General features: G+C 43.7%; 1 protein-coding gene and 1 pseudogene across 1 annotated transcript in view; both read right to left on the minus strand.

Moving 5' to 3' along the window:
- The window catches only part of ST8SIA6 (ST8 alpha-N-acetyl-neuraminide alpha-2,8-sialyltransferase 6), a 138,047-nt gene that overhangs the window by 97,040 nt on the left and 24,278 nt on the right, over positions 1-16,729 (minus strand). The gene's annotated exons all lie outside the window — the stretch shown is intronic.
- LOC137769006 (mitochondrial dimethyladenosine transferase 1 pseudogene) lies at positions 12,970-15,850 on the minus strand (annotated as a pseudogene).

The raw sequence follows: 16,729 nt of genomic DNA on the forward strand, positions 1-16,729 counted from the left end.
TGACAGCCAAGCTTATACCCCCCCCGAGTGGGGGATTGGAGTATCCTCAGGTGAGAAAAAAAAAAAAAAAATAGAAAAGATCAGAATGTAAGCTCTGGAATAAAGTCAGAAACTTTTATCTGTTTTGTTCTGGTTGCCCATAACCTAGAAGAGAGCCTGGCACATAGTAGGTGAAGAAACAGTCCCAGAGATACTTGTTGAATGAAAAAAATAAATGAATGCGTGAATAAATGTATGAATCAGCAATCAGAATGACGCCAGATTTTCCAATGACACACTGTAAGCTAGAAGACAACTGAGCAATGCCTTTGAAAGGCTGAGTGAAAGTGGTTTCCAACCTAGAATTCTAGTCTTAGATTAACTTTCATGAAATGGTAAGGAAGGATCAAAATGTTTCCAGACCTGCGAAGTCTCAAAGAGTTTATCTTTCGTGAACCCTTTCTGAGGAAGCTATTGGAGGGCGTATCTACCAAAATGAGGGAGTATATTAAAAAAGAGGTTGAGATTCAGGAAACAGGGACCCCCGTTTAAGGCAGCAACTAGGAGAATGCACAGAATGATCCTGAAATGAAATTCCAGCATGACAACAGGGCAGCAGGCCTAGAGGGATAAGTCCTCATTGGAGTAGGACAGCAGGCAGCTCCAAGAGGGAAATTTTCTAGAAAAAGAAATTAATGTGATAGATTATCTGATTGTTGGACTATATTGAGTGAGATTTCACACCTCCTTTGGAGAATGTGGAGTAAAATTTATGAAAGCTATCCACAAAACTAAGGAAACAAAAATTAAGCAGGAAAAGAAAAAACAAGAAGACCACACAAAAACTTACATATGGATGTTAACAGTGGTTTTTTTCCATAATTGCTGAAACTTGGAAGCAACAAAGATCTCCTTCAGTAAGTGAATGAATAATAAACTGTGGTACATTCAACAGTGGAATATTATTCAGCATTAAAAACAAATGAGCTATCAAGCCATGAAAAGACACAGAGGAACCTTAAATGCATATTTCTAGTGAAAGAAGCCAATGTGAAAAGACTATATACTGTATGATTCCAACTACATATATGACATTCTGGAAAAGGCAAAAATAATGAGACAGTAAAAGGATCAGTGGTTGCCATGGGTTGAGGAGAGGGAGGGAGGGATGAGAAGGCAGAGCACAGAGGATTTTTAGGGCAGTGAAAATACTCTGGAAGATACCATAACGTTGGATACATGTCATTATATGCTTGTCCAAACCCACTGAATGTACACCACCAAGCATGAACCCTAAGGTGAACTATGGCTTTGAGTAATTATGATGTGTCAACGTAGGTTCATTGATTGTAACAAATGTACCACCTGGTGGGGAATGCTGACAATGAGGGAAGCTGCGTGTGTGTGCACGTGTGTGCGCGCGTGTGTGTGTGCGCACGCGTGGGTGTGTGTGCATGTGTGTGCGTGCATGTGCACACGTACATGTGCGTATGCATGCGTGCGTGTGTGTGCGTGTGTGTGTGTGTGCTGGGGGGGAGGGCAGGCAAGGGGTATATGGGAAATCTCTGTACCTTCCTCTCAACTTTGCTGTGAATCTAAAACTCCTCTTAAAAAATAAAGACTTAAAACACGCACAAGGGGAACAAAAAGGAAATGGAATCACAGTGCAGAATAAAGCTCAGCTTTATATTTACAAACTCATGATAATGTAAACTGAATACAGAATTAACTTAAAAACGGATTCAACTCCACTACGGAAGTGGGGGAACGAGGTGTGAAGAGGTGTGTGTGGGGACTTGCCTGGTGGTCCAGCAGTAAAGAATCCACCTTACAACGCAGGGGACACGAGTTCCATCCCTGGTCAGGGAACTAAGATCCCACATGCTGCGGGGCAACTAAGCCCACGCGCCACAACTCCTGAGCTTGCGCACCTCAACTAGAGAGCTTGCGTGCCATGAACTACAGAGCCCACGTGCTCTGGAGCCTGTGCGCCACAACCAGAGAGAAACACACGCGTCGCAACGAAAGATCCCACAAGCCTCAACGAAGATTCCGCGTGCCGCAACTAAGACCCGACACAGCCAAAAAATAAAATAATAAATAAATCTTTAAAAAAAAAAGAGGTGTGTGTGTCCATCTGTCTGTCTTTTGGTGAGGCACATGGAGAATAAGAGGATTAAATCTATTTCTGCCATAAATAGACTTCAAAGAAATAATTAAATGTAAAAGTTCAATTATGAAATGACACTTTAAAAACTTTAAAAATTCATTAAATTTTAAAAATCAAGAAGCAGAAGTTGAAGCACCTTATGAAGAAATATGGAGGTAAATATAAGAAAAATAGCTAATGGATTGGAAGTTATTGCCACAGGGTGTGGGGAAAATGGGGCAGAGAATTGCTAATTTTCATTGTGTCTTTTAGTGTTGATAGATAATACTTACATAAATAGCACTTAATAGGTGCCAGGCACTAACAATAGTCTAAACCACATATATACTTTTTTCTAGGAAAAATTATTTAATAGTACCCTTTTGGTTTTCTAACTATTTAATACCCAACTTAGAAAACAATAAAAATTGACTTAAAAATAGGGCACAGAGGCTCTCAAACTATATAATTTAATTACACACAGGATTTAGGTGTTCCTAAATTATAAGGTAAAGTTCAATTCTTATTAGAGCACATGGCATTAATAATCTGGAACACCACAGACAAACAATAATGGGGAAGAATTGGCTTTGTGAGTTCTACCGGGATACAAACTGAGACTCATTGATTGAATATTTCCTCTATGCCAGGCTCTGATGAAATGTGGTAGAATAAATGCATTATCTGAGTGCATCACGTTACCTCATTTAACCTTCCAACCACCTTGAGAGACAGATGTAGGGTGTCAGTGACAAGGCAGGTAAAAGTCTAAAGTCACACATTTAGGACTGTGTTATGTACTGAATGTTTGTGTTCCCTCCCCCAATTCATATGCTGAAGCCTAAACCCCCAATGCGATGTTCTTTGGAGATGGGGCCTTTGGGAGGTGATGAAGTCATGAGGGTGGAGCCCTTGGGAAACAGATCAGTGCCTTTATACAAGAGGCTCCAGAGAGACCATTAGCCCCTTTCCCATGTGAAGCTTACAGCTGGAAGGTTAGATGAGTTCCTGCAGGTGGGACCCTCTGATGAGATTAGTACCCTTATAAGAAGAGACACCAGAGAGCTCTCTGACTCTGTCTACCTCTGTCTCTGACTCTGTCTCTGACTCTGTCTCTCTGTCTTGCATTCTGTCTCTCTCTGTCTTTGACTCTGTCTCTGTCTCTGACTCTGTCTCTCTCTCTGTCTCTGACTCTGTCTCTCTCTCTGTCTCAGACTCTGTCTCTGACTCTGTCTCTCTCTCTGTCTCAGACTCTGTCTCTCTGTCTCGGACTCGGTCTCTCTCTCTGTCTCGGACTCTCTCTCTCTCTGTCTCAGACTCTGTCTCTCTCTCTGTCTCTGTCTCTCTGTCTCGGACTCTGTCTCTCTCTCTGTCTCGGACTCTGTCTCTATCTCTATCTCCCTATCACGTGAGGACACAGTGAGAAGGGCTGCCATCTGCAAGCCAGGAAGAGAGCCTTCATCAGAACCCGACCATGCTGGCCCCTGATCTTGGACTTCAGCCTCCAGAACTCTGAGAAATAAATTTCTGTCGTTTACGCCATCTTACTTTGTTACGGAAGCCTGAGCTGACTACGAGAGGTGGGCTGAGGAGAGATGAGAATTTGGGTTCGTCTGACTCCACCCTACCTCTTAAGCAGTTTTATTCCTTCTGGCTCAAAATAATCTATCACACACGCACCCCATCCAGAGCTCCAACCACTAGACCATGACCACTCCTGAAATACCCTGCTGAAACCCACTGACCCTCAGCTAGTCTCTCCCAGACATCAGCTATGAGAAGCCAGAGGAATTGCACTCACCTTGAGAAAATCTACATTTCCAGAACTATGTTAAGGCCTGCTGCCTCTATGATCCAGCAATCCCACTCCTGGGCATACATCCAGACAAACTATCATTCAAAAAGATACACGCACCCCTATGTTCATAGCAGTACTGTTCACAATAGCCAAGACGTGGAAACAACCTAAATGTCCATCAATAGATGAATGGATAAAGAAGATGTGGTACATATATAAAATGGAATACTACTCAGCCATAAAAAAGAGTGAAATAATGCCATTTGCAGCAACATGGATGCAACTAGAGATTATCATACTAAGTGAAATAAGTCAGAAAGAGAAAGACAAATACCATATGATATCACTTACATGTGGAATCTAAAATATGACCCAAATGAACCTATCTATGAAACAGAAACAGAATCATGGACATAGAGCACAGACTGGTGGTTGCCAAAGGGGAGGGGGTTGAGGGAGGGATGGAGTAGGAGGTTGGGGTTAGCAGATGTAAGCTTTTATATACAGAATGGATAAACAACAAGGTCCTACTGTGTAGCACAGAGAACTATATTCAATATCCTATGATAAATCATAATATTAAAAGAAGAACATATATATATGTATAACTGAATCATCTTGCTGTACAGCAGTAATTAACAACATTGTAAATCAACTGTACTTCAATGTAAAAAAATATTGGAAAAAAAAAAGACCTGCTGCCTCCATTTAGGTCAGGGGATTCTTTCGCTGGAAGAGGCCCTCCCACCTCACAAATAACACACACCCATTCAGGTCACTGGAAGTACAGGCAAACCTCGTTATATGATTCCTCAGAATGAACAACTTTACACTTTACACTGCTCACAACTTTGTCTACGTCTTCGTGTTATGGGCTGAATTGTGTCCCCACACCCCCAAATTCATATGCTGAAATCCTGACTACCACCTCAGAATGTTACCTTACTTGGAGATGGGTCTTTGAAGCGGTAATTAAGTGAAACTGAGGCCAGTCAGGTGGACCCTAATCCAGCATGATCAGTGTCTCTCCAAGAAGAGGAAATTGGCACACAGGGAAGATGGGCACCTAAAACCAAGGAGAGAGACCTGGAACAGACCCTTCCCTCACAACCCTCAGAGCAAACCAACTCTGCCAACTCTGATCTCGGGTTTCTAGCCTCCAGAACTAAATTCAATTAAAAAAAGAATGAGAAAATAAATGTCTGTTGTTTAAGCCACTCAGTCTGTGGTACTCTGTTACATCAGCCACAGCAGACTAATACGGTCCATAACCGCACACACCCGTGACCTTGCCCAGGTTCCTTTCAAACTCTACTTCTAGTCGATCACCAAGACCTGAGGATCCAGACTTCTCATGTTTCTCCTTAAATTCCCATCCACTCCCATCACGTGGGTTTTAGGTCAGGCCCTGATGGTCTCCAGCCTGTTTCTCAGTTCCTTCCCCTTTCACTCCATCACGTGCACGGGGTTGGGGGGATGTTCACAAAAGACCCCAACCACACAGATGCTGGGCCCCTGGCACCAGGCAAGGTCCCCACAGTGTAGGCACCTGCTCAACCAGGTAACCGCCTCTGGTGTCCCTGGGAGACAGGGCAGGGGGCCGGGGCTGTGGTCCTCCTGATACTGAGCAGGACCCTGTGGGGTTCCTGGGCACGAAAGCCTGTGTCCCCCATTTCTTTGATTACAGAAAATAGGCTTCATTCAGTCTTCATGACCTTCCCTGAGTTCCAAGGAGCAGATTCAAACAGTTGCTCATCAGGGAAGGGAGGGGATGCAGGGACAAGGGGACAGCAGCCAAGAAACAACAGTGCAGCCTTGGGGCAGGGTCCTGGTTCCCCCTCAAGGGATACACTTAACAACATCCCCGAGCTGTTCTGCAGAGAGTGAAAGCCCCACCAGGAGGGAGAAGTTAATGGTTAAGGACGGACGGTACGCTGCCCACAGGCAAGCAGATACCAGCTTTCTAGCACCTGCCCACCACTCCTCCGCTCATACCCCCGGGTCCAGCCTCCCTAAAAGAGTTTCAGCTTCACAAAGACATCTTGTTCGTACACCTCCAAGCCTTCACACGTGTCATGAATGTCTTCTTCCCTTTTGGCCTGCTCGTGGGGTTTCTACTTAGGCTTCAAGACTCCACCCTGGCACCCTCACCTGTCCAACCGTCCCTGGGCTGCCACGCTGCCCTGGACACGTTTCCATGACAGCACTTACACGGGATGGGCATCACAGGTGGCAGCCGCTCCCCCTTGGCCGAGGACTACTTGAGAGCAGTGACTGATGCTTATTCGGGGCTATCACAGATCCGGGACCCCTGGGTGACCAAAGTGGAGCCTCAGAAAACACCTGGAATTAGAGGATTGATGTGCTTTGCCACAAACGCTGAGCTGGACTTAGCAACTGCTCCCTAAGGAAAGCAGGCTGTTTTCATCCAAATCAAATTAGGTACCACCTGCATATCCATCCAGCTGTGAGGTAAGAGCAGAAGTTTCGTACAGCGTGAATTATCTGCTGCATGGATGAATGAAGCCATTAAGAACCCTCAACCGGGTGCCAGAAGCAGTACTGCTGGGAAGAATATTTTCAAATATTCAAAATATTCTTTGAAATACTTTTGTGAGTGAGTCGGGAGAGAATCGTTTGGATACAAGTTCATTCTTAGGAGACTTGCTATTAATGAAATTCGTGGTGAGGGTGGTGGGAGTGTGTTTTCCTTGGATCTTGCTCAATGTTCAGTACAATCCCGCAAACATGATCTACCGACTGGGAACAAAGGGAAGATCTGTGCCTATGACTGCAGGGCAGACACACACACACACACACACACACACACACACTCGTATTAAATAAACCTGAGGAAAAGTAAGCTATCTGCGTTGGTTAGTTCCCACTTGGGTTAAGTAAATCGTGGAGTCTCAGTGTACTTTCTCTGACCTGGTTTGTGGTTTTCCTTGTAAGCTGAGAGGGCTACTTTCTGGAGGTGGCCACCGGCAGACAGCCTCAGTCCCTAAGGTCGGCACAGACTCTTTGCTCACCCACACAGACTGAACTGGCTCTAATCTCCCATCCAGAGAGAAGGTGAGGACTCCACGCTGAACAAGCTCTTGGGGGAGGGCGGGTTCCTTTCAAGAGTGGTCTGGATTAGCACCCTGGGGCCTGGATTAGCACCGTGGGGCCTGGATTAGCACCGTGGGGCCTGGATTAGCATCCTGGGGCCTGGATTAGCACCGTGGGCCCTGGATTAGCACCCTGGGGCCTGGATTAGCACCTTGGGCCCTGGATTAGCACCGTGGGGCCTGGATTAGCATCCTGGAGCACAGGGACATGGGCCTCTGGCTAGCTGTTGAAGCCGCACTCTCCGTGCTTGGTCTACTCTGCATCCTTGTTCATTACTCTGCCTTTGTGGTCTGTAGGGATTCCATGGTCCCCTCTGGGCTGGTCCCCTGCCTCCCAGGCTCTCATCCCCAAGGCCCTTCGTCCCCACATGTCTCAGTCATTCATGACCACTCCCTGACATCTCCTCCCACATTCCCTTAAATGTCTGGAAAGATCACCCTGCATTCAACATGGGATGCAGTGTGACCAGCCCCTGTTTCTCCATCTGGAGCACAGACTCCGAGGTCCATCAGCTGCCCCTCTTGGCTGTGTGGCCTGGGACAAGTAACTAAGCCCTCTGGTCTCAGTGTGTCCTTCTGTACAAGAATAGCAAGAGTCCTACAGAAGAGTGTCCCTGTGAGAATTCAGTGAAGTCGTACAGATGAGGCTGCTAAGACCAGCACCTGGGAGCCGCCCGATAATTGCTGTTCTATAATTTTAAAAAAACCCTCCTTGATTTTGTGGAGCTTAATACAACAACCTACGCATCACACATACTCACATCTGGGTGATTATTCTCTATCTTAAATAAACAGCATTTCAAACCTGATGAACTATTTAGAAAACATGAAAAAAGTGTAGGAAATCTGAATGCTAATGGGGGAAACTACGGAGTTTTTTTGTTTTTAATTTATTTAATTTACTTTTAATTCAATTTTTAAAGGTTACACTCCATTTACAGTTATTACAAAATACTGGCTATATTCCCTGTGTTGTACAACACATCCTTGTAGCCTATTTTATACCCAATAGTTTGTACCTCCCACACCCCCCTCCCACCACTAAGGGGGAACTTTGCACATCTGTCTATTTCTCAATGTTGTGGGTAACTACGTAGATTACCTAAGAAAACTTTTTAAACTTGGTGCTCTTCAGAAATACTTAAATTCTCTGCACATTCCAACAGTACAGCATTATTTACATGCGTCAGCTTCCACCCAGGTAGGCACACACACTACATAAAGCTTACACATAGCGCAAAACACTGTGGATGAAAACATGTATGTTCTCACAAAGTTTCCTGAACATAAAAAGCTCAAGTGCACAATTTAATGATATTTAGTAATTTTATAGATTTACACAACCATCACCACATCCTGGTTTTAGAATGTATCCATCACCCCCAAAAGATTCCTTGTAGCTAATTTCTACCCCACTTTCCACCCCAGGTGACCACTGATCTACTTGTGTCTGTCTCATATGTTACTTTGTGTATGGCTTCTTCCACTTAGCATAATGTTTTTGAGGTTCACCTGTGTTGTAGCGTATTATATTATATTCGTATTTCATTCCTTCTTATTGCTGAATAGTATTTCATGTACAGATACACTGTGTTTTGTTTATCTTTTCACCAGTTGATGGACATGTGGATTGTTTCCATTGTTTGAATATTATAAATACTGTTGCTATACACATTGGCATACAAGTCATTTGTGTGAACCTATGTTTTTATTGATCTTGGGTAAATACATAGGAGTCGAACTCCTGAGTCATATGACAAGTTTAGGTTTAACTTTCTAAGAAACTGTCAAACTCTTTTTCTTTTTTTTTTTTTAACATCTTTATTGGAGTATAATTGCTTTATAATGGTGTGTTAGTTTCTGCTTTATAACAAAGTGAACCAGTTATACATATACATATGTCCCCATATCTCCTCCCTCTTGCGTCTCCCTCCCACCCTCCCTATCCCACCCCTCTAGGTGGTCACAAAGCACCAAGCTGCTCTTCCTGTGCTATGCGGCTGCTTCCCATTACCTATTTTAGATTTGGTAGTGTATATATGTCCATGCCACTCTCTCACTTCGTCCCAGCTTACCCTTCCCCCTCCCCGTGTCCTCAAGTCCATTCTCTACGTCTGCATCTTTATTCCTGTCCTGCCCCTAGGTTCTTCAGAACCACTTTTTTTTTTTAGATTCTATATATATGTGTTAGCATACAGTATTTGTTTTATCTCTGGGCTTTCTATCCTGTTCCATTGATCTATATTTCTGTTTTTGTGCCAGTACCATACTGTCTTGATTACTGTAGTTTTGTAGGATAGTCTGAAACCCAGGAGCCTGATTCCTCCAGCTCCATTTTTCTTTCTCAAGATTGCTTTGGCTATTCGGGGTCTTTTGTGTTTCCATACAAATTGTGAACTTTTTTGCTCTAGTTCTGTGAAAAATGCCATTGGTGGTTTGATAGGGATTGCATTGAATCTGTAGATTGCTTTGGGTAGTATAGTCATCTTCACAATGTTGATTCTTCCAATCCAAGAACATGGTATATCTCTCCATCTGTTTGTATCATCTTTAATTTCCTTCATCAGTGTCTTATAGTTTTCTGCATACAGGTCTTTTGTCTCCTTAGGTAGGTTTATTCCTAGGTATTTTATTCTTTTTGTTGCAGTGGTAAATGGGAGTGTTTCCTTAATTTCTCTTTCAGATTTTTCATCATTAGTGTATAGCAATGCAAGAGATTTCTGTGCATTAATTTTGTATCCTGCTACTCTACCAAATTCATTGATTAGCTCTAGTAGTTTACTGGTAGCATCTTTAGGATTCTCTATGTACACTATCATCTCATCTGCAAACGGTGACAGTTTTACTTCTTCCTTCCGATTTGGATTCCTTCTGTTTCTTTTTCGTCTCTGCCTGCTGTGGCTAAAACTTCCAAAACTATGTTGAATAATAGTGGTGAGAGTGGGCAACCTTGTCTTGTTCCTGATCTTAGAGGAAATGGTTTCAGTTTTTCACCATTGAGAACGATGTTGGCTGTGGGTTTGTCATATATGGACTTTATTATGTTGAGGTAAGTTCCCTCTATGCCTACTTTCTGCAGGGCTTTTATCATAAATGGGTGTTGAAATTTGTCGAAAGCTTTCTCTGCATCTATTGAGATGATCATATGGTTTTTCTCCTTCAGTTTGTTAATAGGGTGTATCACGTTGATTGATTTGCGTATATTGAAGAATCCTTGCATTCCTGGGATAAACCCCACTTGATCATGGTGTATGATCCTTTTAATGTGCTGTTGGATTCTGTTTGCTAGTATTTTGTTGAGAATTTTTGCATCTATGTTCATCAGTGATATTGGCCTGTAGTTTTCTTTTTTTTGTGACATCTTTTTCCGGTTTTGGTATCAGGATGATGGTGGCCTCACAGAATGAGTTTGGGAGTGTTCCTCCCTCTGCTGTATTTTGGAAGAGTTTGAGAAGGATAGGTGTTAGCTCTTCTCTAAATGTTTGATAGAATTCGCCTGTGAAGCCATCTGGTCCTGGGCTTTTGTTTGTTGGCAGATTTTTAATCACAGTGTCAATGTGAGTGCTTGTGATTGGTCTGTTTATATTTTCTATTTCTTCCTGGTTCAGTCTCGGAAGGTTGTGCTTTTCTAAGAATTTGTCCATTTCTTCTAGGTTGTCCATTTTATTGGCATATAGTTGCTTGTACAGACAACTGCATTATCACCAAGATTTAAACCTCTTGATTTTGTTTTGTTTTGTTTTGAAAAGTGAATTTTATTACTCGGCAATTGGTTCTAACAAAGAAAGTCAAATACTATCAATTGTCTCAAAACCAGATTTATAGAGATTTGAAAAGCTTTTAACACCAGAATTAGCACTAGAACTTTTAAATATTTAATTAGGAAATAAGTTGTGAATATTAATAATACAAATAAAAATAAATAGCTGACCATCATTAGTACAGAGGAATGTTACAAAAAGTAGTTAGACTTTTTACCATTTAAAATCAAGAAAAGTCAGGATCATTTAGTTCTCTGATTCCAGGTAACATCCTGTGCCCATGTAGAGTGCTTCTTATGCAGTCAGGTTTCTTAAATGTACCAGGCATCCAGCAATGCTGTTATGTCTCATGAGTCAAGGCTTCCTCACCCAGGACCTACTACAGGACTTGGCAACTGTCATCGTTGAGTGTCCTGGAAAAGGTCCTTCACTGGAACACTTTATGCACCCTTTTTCAGGGAGCTACTGGAGGATGAGCTCCATCAAAAATTTTCTCTTTAACAGTTAAGGAAACTGAGGCTTTAGTTGCTCTGATGACCATCTGCTGTTTATCTACTCCAGCTGACAGCAGGAAAGAGGTGAGGTGGGGCTCAACCCACAACTGACTCTCCAACCGGGCAGCCTGTAAGGCCCAGCCTGGATCTACAGGCGACCTCCTCCAACGGGAAAGATGAGAAGTGTGTAGCAGGCAGGGGTGCCTGTGTTTTGCTCGGCATCCAGAGCAAGGGCAGCAGCGAGTGCCTGGTCCTGAGAATGCTGGAAGGTGCTGGGTTGCGCGGGTACGCTCCTCACCTGGCGTTACGCTGCGCTGGGCTGCGCCAGTAGGACAAAGGTACTACATGATTCTCAACTGACTTACATGGACTTAAATAAGATGTATAAACAAATTATTGGAGTTCAGTGGTTGAAGTGGGCTCTAGTCAGACTGTCCCGGATTTGAGCCCAGGATTTTCCACTTTACTGTGCAAACTAAGAAGGCAGAAGAGGTGATTGCCCTACCACCTCCTCCTCCCCCATTATGCTCAATTCCAGAGTACTGTTGCAAAAGTAGCAATGGTATGGTTGTTATTACCTCACCACAGTGTTCTGAGCTTAGAAGAAATGCTGCCAGGACTTTTACGGATTTCAGGATAATCCACAGCCATGAAGATCAGTGAAGTTCAGAAAAAGCAACTTTTAAAAACTCATTTGTGGGACTTCCTGGTGGCGCAGTGGTCAAGAATCCGCCTGCCAATGCAGGGAACACAGGTTCGATCCCTGGTCCAGGAAGATCCCACATGCCGCGGAGCAACTAGGTCCGTGCGCCACAACTACTGAGCCTGTGCTCTAGATCCCACGAGCCACAACTACTGAGCCTGCGTGCCACAACTACTGAAGCCCGCATACCGAGAGCCCGTGCTCTGCCACAAGAGAGACCACCGCAATGAGAAGCCTGCTCACCGCAACAAAGAGTAGCCTACGCCTGCCGCATCTAGAGAAAGCCCACGCACAGCAACGAAGACCCAATGCAGCCAAAAATAAATAAATAAATAAATAAATTTAAAAGTATTCTTTCTTTTTGAGGAAGGAAACCAATCGGGGGCAGTGGGGGCGGGTCTAGGAGGGTTTCATGGGCAATGTCAGGGCTTTGGCCTCGCCTTTGAGGGAAATGGAGAGTCACTGGTTTTTGTTTTGTTTTTTTTATTTATTTATTTATTTTTGGCTGCATTGGTTCTTCGTTGCTGCACACGGGCTTTCTCTAGTTGCAGCAAGCCGGGGCTACTCTTCGATGCGGTGCATGGGCTTCTCACTGCGGTGGCTTCTCTTGTTGCGGAGCACAGGCTCTAGGTGTGCGGGCTTCAGTAGTTGTGGCATGCAGGCTTCAGTAGTTGTGGCATGCGGGCTCAGTAGTTGTGGCGCACGGGCTTAGTTGCTCCACAGCATGTGGGATCTTCCCAGACCAGGGCTCGAACCCGTGTCCCCTGCATTGGCAGGTGGATTCTTAACCACTGCACCACCAGTAAAGTCCTTTTTTTTAAATTTCATGATATTTATTCTCTTTACCAAGCTGTAAAAGGGGAATAAGTCACACCTGGTGAGCACACGTATGAGAAGTTCAACATTGTGAAAATCAACATCCACTAGGGTGCCAGCCCCTGAAGTAGCAACTACAGTCTGTAACTCTCCTTGTCATACCCTTTTTTCTGATTTTTGCTTGAGTTCTTCTCTGAAATTGTAAGCAAAGAGGTGTGGGTCTTCATCACACATTTTTCAGTATACATCACAGAGGCTCATAAAATGTAAGACAGAGAGCTGGGTGGGTCGAAGAGTAGAGTCCACATCTGCCAACTGTAACAGCTTCCCAGTGCTTTCTAATCGCCAAGCTTCAGGGGGTAACATTCCAAGCCCTCGATGGCAATATTTCCTTCAGAACTGAAAGGCATTCTGAACGACTTTCTCCACCAGCCTGAATGGCTACTCTATCCTGCGCCGGGTAAGGGGGTTGAAATGCACCACCCCCAAGTCCACCTCTGGTTTGGGGACGAAAGCCTGACCTGGAATTGTCAAGATGTGCTGAACGTCGCAGAGGTACTGGGCCATGATGGAAAGGCGACTACGCTGCTTGCTTCCTATACTGGCTGTAAGTCTCTCTGCTACTTCCTTTTGAAAAGTCAAAGTCATCTGGGTTCTGCCATAAGCAAAAGGTCCATTTCTATGAGAAACATTTTCAAGCCAATTTGATAATCAGTGGAGTTGATACACTAAAAGGCAGATTTCCAATAATATGCACATTTGGAGGTTCATCCTCCCACCTGTCTTTTGAGACTTTCTGGAAAAGCCCTTTCTATCTTAGCACCCACTCCGCAACAAGAGAAGCCACCACAATGAGGAGCCCGCTTGCCACACTACTGAGCCCATGTGCCACAACTACTGAAGCCCGCGTGCCTAGAGCCTGTGCTCCGCAACAAGAGAAGCCACTGCAATGAGACGCCCGCGCACCGCAACCAAGAGTAGCCCCCGCTCGCCACAACTAGAGAAAATCCGCACACAGCAACAAAGACCCAACGCAGCCAAAAATAAATAAACAAATTAATTAATTATTTTAAAAACTACATTTTACAAAAATTTTGTAGTTGAAAATAATCATAAAATGTACTATATAACCAGTTTTTGCTGTACTGGTCAGTAGTGTCCAGTATATTCTTGTTGTTATGCTATAGATCTGCAGAACTTTTTCCGTCTTACAAAACTGATCTCTACATCCTTTAAAAAATAAGTCTTTATTATTTCTCTCTCTCTAGCCACTGGTATTCACCATTTTACTTTGATATTCTATATATTTGACCACTTTACATACCACATGTGTGTGGAATTCTAAAGCACTTTTTGTGTGTGAATGGTTTATTTCACTGGCATACTGTCCTCAAGTTTCATCCATGTTGTTCCATGCAACAGGCGTTCCCTTTAAAGGGTAAATAACATTCCATTGTGGTTTCCACCATATTTCATTTACCCATTCATCTGAAGATCAACATCTGTGTTGCTTCCACCTCTTCACTGTTGGAAATAGTGCTGCTGTGAACAGAGTTTGCAAATATCTCATCAAGTCTTTGCTTTCCACTGGGTATGTACCTAGAATTTGGATGACTTGGCCATATGGTAGTTCTAGTTTCAATTTTTTGAGGATCTGCCACATGTTTCCCATAGTGGTTGCTGCATTTTATAATCCTAGCAAGGGTGCACAAGGGTTTGAATTTTTCCCCATCCTCAAAAACAGTTGTTGTTGTATTTAATAGAAAAAAAAAAAGTGAGAAGAAATGGCACATCCACCACAAAACATACATAGTTAAGAAGTTGGATTTTTTCTCAGTAGGCATCACTTGTAAATAGGAATGAACTAGGGGCCAAAATGTAAAACCAAAAATGAAGCAGCTACGTGTAGTTCGTAATTTCTAGTTTGAATTGTAATTGAATATTGTGGCTTTATGTGTATTGTTTTATATTGTACTATTCCCATTATTGATGGTTCGGACTTTAAGAAGGAATTCCATAGTTTTTAATGTCACAAAAATGAGATATGTGAACAGTGTATTCGAGAAAGCAATATACTAACTAAAGTGAATGCTTGTATATATTAAGATAGCCTTACAACTTTTTCTCTAATGCCTTAACTGTCAAATAATTAAAACTTTTAAAAGCATAGGGTTATAGTCAGCATGCTAGACTGAGAGGTAAACACTGATGTGGTGAGAACAGGTACTGACGCTGTCAGTGTTTAGCACTATGCGTTTAGCTGAGTTTATGCTCCAAAAGTGCAATATTAGACACTAGCTAGATAGTACTGCTGCCTCGTGTAACTCCGAAGAGGAAACAGGATTTGATTAACTGAGTGCACATGTTTCTTTAATTTACTCATATTGTCCTTAGCTTGGATGCAATGCCATGAAGATTTATGTGGCTGCTATTTTTATTTACTTTACATCACTTTGATTAACACCTTGAATGGAGAGCCAAACATTCCCTCTTCACTGACCAGCAATGGCCCTTTAACTGCAGTAGGAGATATAAAAATTAAAAAAACAAAAAAACCATTTTGTGTGAAAATTGGTGATGACTGGCACTTAAGATCAGAAAAATAGTTCTTTACACTTGGCTGCCTTAAGATGCTGTCTGCCCAAAGCTCTGAAAGACTTTAAGATAGGCAGTAATACTACAATACTACTGAGTTGTTGCAGAATTGTTACATTTGATAATAAAACTTGCCTGTTTAATCTCAAAAAAGAAATGTTAAACTTTTTGTTTCTCTGAAATGTCTTATAATAGGTGATAATGTTGTTCACTCAAATTTCCATGGAAAAGAAAAAAAAAAAAAAACTACCTCTTGAGTGACATCCTGGTCTCTTCCTCTCTGAGGACTCTTGTGGGAAAAGAATACTGTAGCTCCTGCTCTGTTTCCATGTCTCTGTCGGGACAGGAACCCCGCCTGCCCTGGGGTGTTGGTGTTTTTGTCTGTGTTGCCATCCCAGGCCTGCGACAGGGGCTTGCGGCTGTGTTGTAGTGTCTGGGCCATGTCTGGGGAGTGCTTCCCGCCTGCCCAGCCAGGGACTAGCCACCCCCTTGAAGAGGCCTCCATTTCCTTCCTATGACCCAAGGCACAGGGAGAACCACCTCCCGTGACACCACCCTCAGGAGCTCTGGTGGCACGTGCATCCATGAGCCTACCCCTGGCTACCTACCCGAGGCCCGCCTCTACCCACAGTCCTGTACAGGAGTCGAGTAAACAGGATGTCTCTGAGCCCTTGTCCCCAGAGGGCCGGCCAAGGACTGCCTGCCAACCTGGCTCCATCAATCCTGCATGACCAAGTGATAATTGGTGGGCTCTGCTACCCAGGCCCTCTGCTACCTCCCAGCCTGCCATCTGGCAAGGGATGGGCCCTTTTCTGTGAATTGACTACCTGTGGAAATGTGACCAATTAGTGTGAAATGCATGTTTAGCAAATGTTAGGTACTGTATTTGAACCAATAAATGTGAGTCCTTCTGCAAAAAAAAAAAAAAGGGGGGGGGGTGCTTCCCTGGTGGCGCAGTGGTTAAGAATCCACCTGCCAAGGCAGGGGACACGGGTTCGAGCCCTGGTCTGGGAAGATCCCACATGCTGTGGAGCAACTAAGCCCGTGCGCCACAACTACTGAGTATGCGCTCTAGAGCCCGTGTGCCACAACTACTGAGCCCGCATGCCACAACTACTGAGCCCGCGTGCCTAGAGCCCATGCTCCGCAACAAGAGAAGCCACTGCAATGAGAAGCCCACGCACCACAACAAAGAGCAGCCCCCGCTCGCCGCAACTAGAGAAAGCCCGCGCGCAGCGACAAAGACCCAACGCAGCCAAAAATAAAATAAAAAAAAAAAATGTACTTCATTTTTTTTTTTAGACAGTACAAACCCACTTTA

This window comes from Eschrichtius robustus, chromosome 1, assembly GCF_028021215.1.
Source record: "Eschrichtius robustus isolate mEscRob2 chromosome 1, mEscRob2.pri, whole genome shotgun sequence".
In the NCBI taxonomy this organism is placed as follows: Eukaryota; Metazoa; Chordata; class Mammalia; order Artiodactyla; family Eschrichtiidae; genus Eschrichtius; species Eschrichtius robustus.